This window comes from Mesocricetus auratus, unplaced genomic scaffold (genome assembly GCF_017639785.1).
Source record: "Mesocricetus auratus isolate SY011 unplaced genomic scaffold, BCM_Maur_2.0 Super-Scaffold_100021, whole genome shotgun sequence".
NCBI classification, from domain to species: Eukaryota; Metazoa; Chordata; class Mammalia; order Rodentia; family Cricetidae; genus Mesocricetus; species Mesocricetus auratus.
Window position 1 is genome coordinate 35,096,140 of NW_024429202.1, and position 6,774 is coordinate 35,102,913.

Consider the following 6,774-nt stretch of genomic DNA (forward strand, 5'->3'; position numbering starts at 1 on the left):
ATGAGAAGTCCCACTGAGGTGCAACTCCCTGACCTGGTGCACCCGCGGTAAAGACTGGGACCAGGGATCAAACACAGGCCTCCTCTTTCCTCTCAACACTCCCCTGCCTAGTCTCTCAGTCGCCCAGTTCAGACCTGACCTCAATTTCAATCCCTAATCCACAGAGCTCGGGAAACTTCAATTCCAGCACTCACCCCAACCGTTCCACCCCAAGGGTGGAGACGCAACGGCACAGTCCTGACGGATCCTCATCTCTCTCTCTACCCCCAGAAACGCAAGTTCAAGGGCTAGGTCCGTCGGATTTGCCTCTGCCTTACACTGACACACCCCCAGATCACAGCATACACAGTGACCCCGCGCGGGTGAACACCCCGGGTTCCCTCAGCCTGCACGCCGTCCCCCGGCGGCACACCTGGCCCAGTCATGCAGGCGCCCGCCCGCTCCCGCCCCGGTGCACCTGCGCGGGCGCTCGCCAGGGCCGCTCGCGCACCCGCGGCTCCCTCAAGCTGCCCCTCGCCCCTTACCAGCGCAGCGCAGCCGTCCCGCGCCGCCCGAGGCCTGGGGCCCCGCCGCCCGCTCCGGCCGCGGCTCCTGGGCTGCCCGCCCCGCCGTCGCCGCTTCCCGTCACGTGGGTCGCCGCCCGGCGCCGGCGGAGGGAGGGCGGGCGCTCGCCGGTGCCCAGGCCGCCGTGCGCCCGCTGGGGGGCTCCGCGTCAGGGCCAAGTGCTCCGGACGGAGGGCGAGCGCGCTCGGGCGAATGTGCCGGCGGCGCCGACCCCGACCGCCGTCCCCGGGAGGGCAGAGTCTGGGCCGGCCGCCTGGGAAGCGCGGAGGTAGAGCAGCCTCGTCTTCTCCGCTTTCCACCCCATGGCTGCCTGCTACACGGCGCCGGTCAGGTGGAGGCGCGGAGGAATGCCTCCTGGACAGACGGGTGGACGGACTTAGAGCCGGGGCCCGACTTGAGAGTGGGGATGCCTCCTGAACCGCAGTGTGCCAACTGGGGGCACGGTCTGTCTGTTCCCAGGCCCACTGCTAGTCCAGGCAGAAGGGAATGCAAGTCCCGGAGGGGAGGAGCGTCTTTCGGGCTACCCCTTCCTAGCTGGGAGTCCCGGGGCGATTCCACCCACTTCTTTTAGGGCAGTCCATCAAAGGCCACTCATTTGTGTCAAGCCCTTGTGAGGAATCCTAGAATCCTTCTTCCGCATAGAATCGAAACCCAGTTTCCTTATGAAAGGTTAAAACGCTCCTCCAGAGTCATCTGTGCTATAAACACCAAACAAACAAACAAACAAAAACCAGACGGGTTTCTCCAGTTATTTCCCCTGACTTGAGAACTAGATATTGAGGTGGCCTAGGGGCTCCCTCCCCGACGACGCTGTCCCCAGATTTTGTAGGAAAGATACCATCCCAAACCCCAAGAGTGGATAACATACTATTCTGTAGTCTTGTTTCAAAGGAGAAAGAGCCTTAGGGGTGAGGGCCTAGAAAGACTAGCTTCTGAGGGGACCTCTACTGACTGATTATAGACCCTCAGTTGAGTGCTGTCCATTTCCCCATTTTACCGAGGCAAAGAGAGGTAAATGACTTGTCCTGAATCTCATGCTAGTAAGGGTCAGAGCAAGAACTCAGACTTCGAGAACAAGGTGTGTCTGAAATAAAAATTAAGTTCTACTGATTAGTTCGTGTAACAACCTTTAATTCCACTCTAGATGATCCAGGAATGAAGATGCATATATCAAAGAAGTAAATCAGAACTAAATATTTTCTTTACAAGAAGGCTTACCGCAGGTTTTGTTTTGTTTTTATGGCAAGCTCTATTGTTGGCACATCTGTTCTTGGGACACACTGATCCATCTACATCACGAATGACAGCTACCTTTAGGTAATGCCTGGACTATGAAACAATATCTTCATAAGCTAATTAAAGTCTTCTCGTTGTTTCTGTTGGGTCCATTTAAAAGCAAATTTAGTGCCATGGCTTTCAAATGACTGTTTTAAAGATCACTGATATGTATGAGTGTTTTGCTTGCATGTATGTGTATCACATGAGTACAGGAGCACACGGAGGCCAGGAGAAGGCATCAGATCTGGAACTGGAGTTATAGATGGCTGAGCCAGGTGGATGTTGGGAACCCAACTCAGGTCCTCTCTAGGAGCAGCAAGCACTTTTAACTGCTGAGTCATCTCTGTCCCCTCAAATGAAACCCCTGGATCCATGTCAAACACTATAATGACATTTTATAGGATGTGAAAAGAAGTGTTCTGACAGAAGACTAAGGAAAATGATGCATTTCATAAATACAACTGGGCAATTCAACAGTTGGCCAACACTTCCAAAACTTAGTATCCTCTATCTTGTGCTATGTAACCCAATTCTATCAAGCTCTCTGTTCTATCTTCTTGAAATAGAAAGCACTCAGTCAGTTTTGTTTTTTGTTTGTTTGGTTTGGTTTTTCAAGACAGGGTTTCTCTGGAGCTTTGGAGGCTTTCATGGAACTCACTCTGTAGACCAGGCTGGCCTTGAACTCACAGAGATCCACCTACCTCTGCCTGGGATTAAAGGCGTGAGCCACCACCGCCCGGCTTCTCAGTCAGGTTTTTAAAAGTGGATTATTTAATGCTCATCATTAATGCACTAAAATATCTTTAAAAGGCACTAGTGATGCTGAATGAAAGTGGGGACCTGTTCATGTTGAAGATGCTCTTTACCACAGCAATATTACTAACCCCAGAGGGTTTTAATGCTAATATTCTCTTATCCTAACTTGTATTCATTCTTAAGAATGTGTCTAACATGGCTGACGATTAGCTAACATTTGACATATTTGGACATCACTTTTAAAGACCATATTAAGTAAAGTTACATTTATGATTTTAAAAGTAAACATAACTTACAACATGCTATGTTTTGAGAGCTTTTATTTATATAATATTAGCTCATTTAATGATATCTATACATATCCATATACTTGTACTTTAGCTCTAGCAAAATAAAATTTTTAGTTATTCCTCAATCAACTACTTCCTAGGCAGCTCCTTCATGCCAAGTGGTAGGCCAGAGGCTAAGTCAGACTCTGTCTCCGGGAGCTTACTGTTTTGAAAACCACTAAACTGGGGAGATAATGTGCAGGAAAAACGTCCCTAGTCAAGTCATAAAGTAAAAAGTAATGTGCTTGGTGACAATGGCGCTCAGGTACCATCCAGCACAAACTTACTCGTTCTTGCTGTGGGGCAGGCACTGTGCTGGGGGCTGAAGATAAAAGGAAGTAACCTGTGAGAAAAGTGCCTTGACTGAAATGTACATGTGCCCCCAAATACCTGCAGCATAACAGCATTAAGAGGCAAAGCCTTTAGGATAAAGCCCATGAGTGGGATTATCAAAGAAGTGGAACCCTTCACCCCTCTACCATGGGAGACGTCATGATCCCACTAGATGCCAAATTCTCCAGAACCTTAGATCATCCCCACTCCAGAGCTGTGAGAAACATGTCTCTGGTGTCTGGAAGCCACCTAGTCCTCATCAATGCGTCTGAACACACTGAGACACTCAGGAATGAGAAACAGTAATATTACCATTAATAGTGTTATAAACACTAAGAGCTAAAACCACAAGTCCAGAATGTTAAGTACTTCATTAACTGTTACCTTCATTTTTAAGCTCCTTGCCTTAAGCTCAGATATATTTTTGACAAATAGCACATATTGGTATGGGCTAGAAAGACAACTCAGCAGTTAAAAAAGGCTAGCCATTCTTGCAGAGGATTCAGGCTCCATTCCCATAATCCACATGGCAGCTTACAACCATCAATAATTCCAGTTTCAGGAAATCCAGTGCCCTTTCTGACCTCCATGGGCACCAGGTACAAATAAAGTACACGAACATAAATGCAGGCAAAAAAATCCCATAGACTAAGTAAATAAATACATAAATAAATTTTTACTGTTTATAGCACAGTATCTTAAGTATTACTTTATCTACAAACAGAAGCAATACCCAAAGTTCTTAGAGATATTTTTCTCCTGAGTAAATCATCCACAAACGTTTTTATTTATTATTTTTGTTTTGAGACAATGTTTCACTGTGTAACCCACACTTGCCTCAATCTTAGCATCCCAAGTGCTAGGATTAAAGGCATGTGTCATCATCCTGGCCACCAAAACCTACTGAGCACCAACTAATTACAACATGATACACACTAGTGAACCTGGTGAGGTAGTGAATGGAACAGGGAACTTGCTATATTCACCGTCTAGTGAGGTAACGTGAGACCCACTGTTAGCTGGTTCCCCTTGGCTTTGTCTCTGTTCTCTAGAATTATCAAATCGGAATGTTAATGAATAAGCCTTATTTCTGTTTGAAGCCCCCACCATGTTATAGCGACAATATTCTCACCAGCGTGGTAGATTTTCCTTTTGTCTGTGTCTAGATTGGAAAGATCATACATGTCAAGAGGAGACGCCAGAGGCATTACATCCTCACAGCCTGAGGTAGTCATGTAGTGTGTTGAAATCTTCTTGAAGCAGCCCTCTGCCTGGAAATATCTGAAGTATGCTCCCAAAGAATTTTTTAAATCCTCCCCCCTGAAAAATTCCCATTCTGGGGCTTTTTCACTAACCTAAGATAAACTCTGATGAAACACAGTTGGTAAAGTGTAGATTCCCCCAGAGCTCCACTCCATAGAGGCTCTGCCTAGGAAGGAATATGCAGACATTGTCAACAAGAACCTCTTTCCCTTGGGGGTAGAAAAGGATGGGTAATGAAACTCACTACAGTTCTTTCTCTTTTAATCTTTTTCTTTTGTCACAAACTATAGCTTCTTCCACCGTGCGGTTTCTGCTTTAATTGGACCAATAGTTCTAGTGGATTTATTTTAAGCCAGGAAGTGCTTTGGGTACTGGGAGGGGTTAAAAAGAAAAGACAGATCTTACCTGTCACAATTTTTTTTTGCAGATGAAAAGTCTGAAGCTTCAGCTTGGGTGATGGGTCCAGAGAGCCACAAGGATAAGGCGCAGAGCAAGCGCTTGGGACCACATTTCCAGACTATTAAGCGTGCTGCTTCATACACCACCTTCTTGCTACATCTCTCCCAAGATGTCAATCAAACAGGTACAGCAGGTGGGAGAAACTGGAGAGGCGTTTGACATACTTTAGGTGTAATCCTTACAACCTTGTGAGGCAATTACAATTTTATCTCGGGGATAAGAAGCTATAAGAGAGAGGACATATGTGTGTCCTCAGTGAAAGTGGCAATGGGATTATATTCCATGGCTGGCCCACCCCCAAACCGGTCCCCTTCCCTCTTGTTTGCAGTCTATGACCAGTAACTTTCTGATATCACCCAGTGCCTGGCAAGCACATATGCCTCATGTATTATCCCTGTTTTCTGAAGAAGGAACTGAGCTAAGAGACCAAATCACCCAGTGACTGTGCAGCAGGGAAAACTGGGTTTGGTTTCAAGTATAGGTTCTCCGCAAAGCAGCTACTTTAGCCACTACGATGAAGGAAATGCCACCCATGCTGGTTTCATCATTATATGACAAAAGAAAAGTTAATTTGAATATAGAGTAGCTCAGTAATATTCCAAAACTAAGATACTTAATTCCAACATTCAGACCAGCTTTAGGACTGCTCAGTTTCAGGGTAGGTCACTAGACCTCTTTTAGATCTGCTTCCCAGACACAAAAACAAAAGCACTGGATTGGATATTGCTTTAGGAGCCAACTTTAACTTTTCCTCCCAGCTCTGAAATTGTTTCTACCCCCAAAGTATCACAGAAACAAACAGAAATATTTGCAAGATGTCTCTCAGCTGTATCTCATTCCTAATTTAACATCTCACTTTCTTCCACAGTACTCTTTTAATTTTTGGTAGCCTCCCAGTTGTTCATATTTTTCAGAGACAATGCAAAGGTTTCCAATAAAATGATATATTATAGAACATAAAATATGCACTCAAAACACGTATGAAGTGTGACATTTAAATGTGCAAAACTCTTTCCCATGAATGATGAAAGAGAACACATTTCTCTCACAGCTATTAGACCATAGTTGAAGCCTACAGTATCTTGTTTAAAGTAAAAACTGTTGCTTCATTGTAATTATTAGTAAGCGCAGAGGCAAATTACTTGACTCTTGGCTACTGTCAGTCTGTGATCTCCAATTATCCTTTCCGTGCCTCGTTTTCCTCAGCCGAGAAACAGGCATTCTAGTACGACATCAGGCTGTTCTGAGGAATAACTGTGTTGCTACCACTTTTCTGTGCAGGTTGCTATTCTTCACATGTGAGCTGGTTGGTTTAGAGTATTGTTACAGGGAACAATACTTGATGCTTATTATGTCCGAGGAGCGGGAGTTACAGGGAATTAATTCTATGGCCTGGCCATACTGGGCTTACTTTATGAAGAAGGGAGATTAGGCAACTGGGACATCGTAAAGAACGAAAAGGAGGGTGGCTTTAGACATGGCAAACGGGGTCAGGGCTATCCACCCTCTCGATCGACTCTGTCTCTCCAAGCGGTCGGGAGAATCCCTGCGGCCTCTGCCATGGGACGTCACAGGAGGCGCGACCAATGGTGGCCCGCACGGGTGGCTCCGCCTTCCGTGTTTCCGGCGCAGCCCGACCCGGCCGGCCCTGAGCTTGGCATGCGAGCCCGTCCTCCTGGCTGAGGTGCGTCCGCCAGGGCTGCCAGCCCCGCCCTCCACCCTCAGCCGAAGGCATCAAGCGTCGGGCGCGCCGAGTGACACCGGAGTCCCGCCCCCGTATGTCACTTCCGCG

General features: G+C 46.9%; 1 protein-coding gene across 1 annotated transcript in view; it reads right to left on the reverse strand.

The window, feature by feature from the left end:
- The window catches only part of Tgfbrap1 (transforming growth factor beta receptor associated protein 1), a 45,464-nt gene extending 44,836 nt beyond the window's left edge, over positions 1-628 (reverse strand). Inside the window, exon 1 of the mRNA XM_005075358.4 lies at positions 525-628. The gene's annotated coding sequence lies outside the window, so the exon portion shown is untranslated. The remainder of the gene's footprint in view (positions 1-524) is intronic.
- Positions 629-6,774: the final 6,146 nt, after the last annotated feature.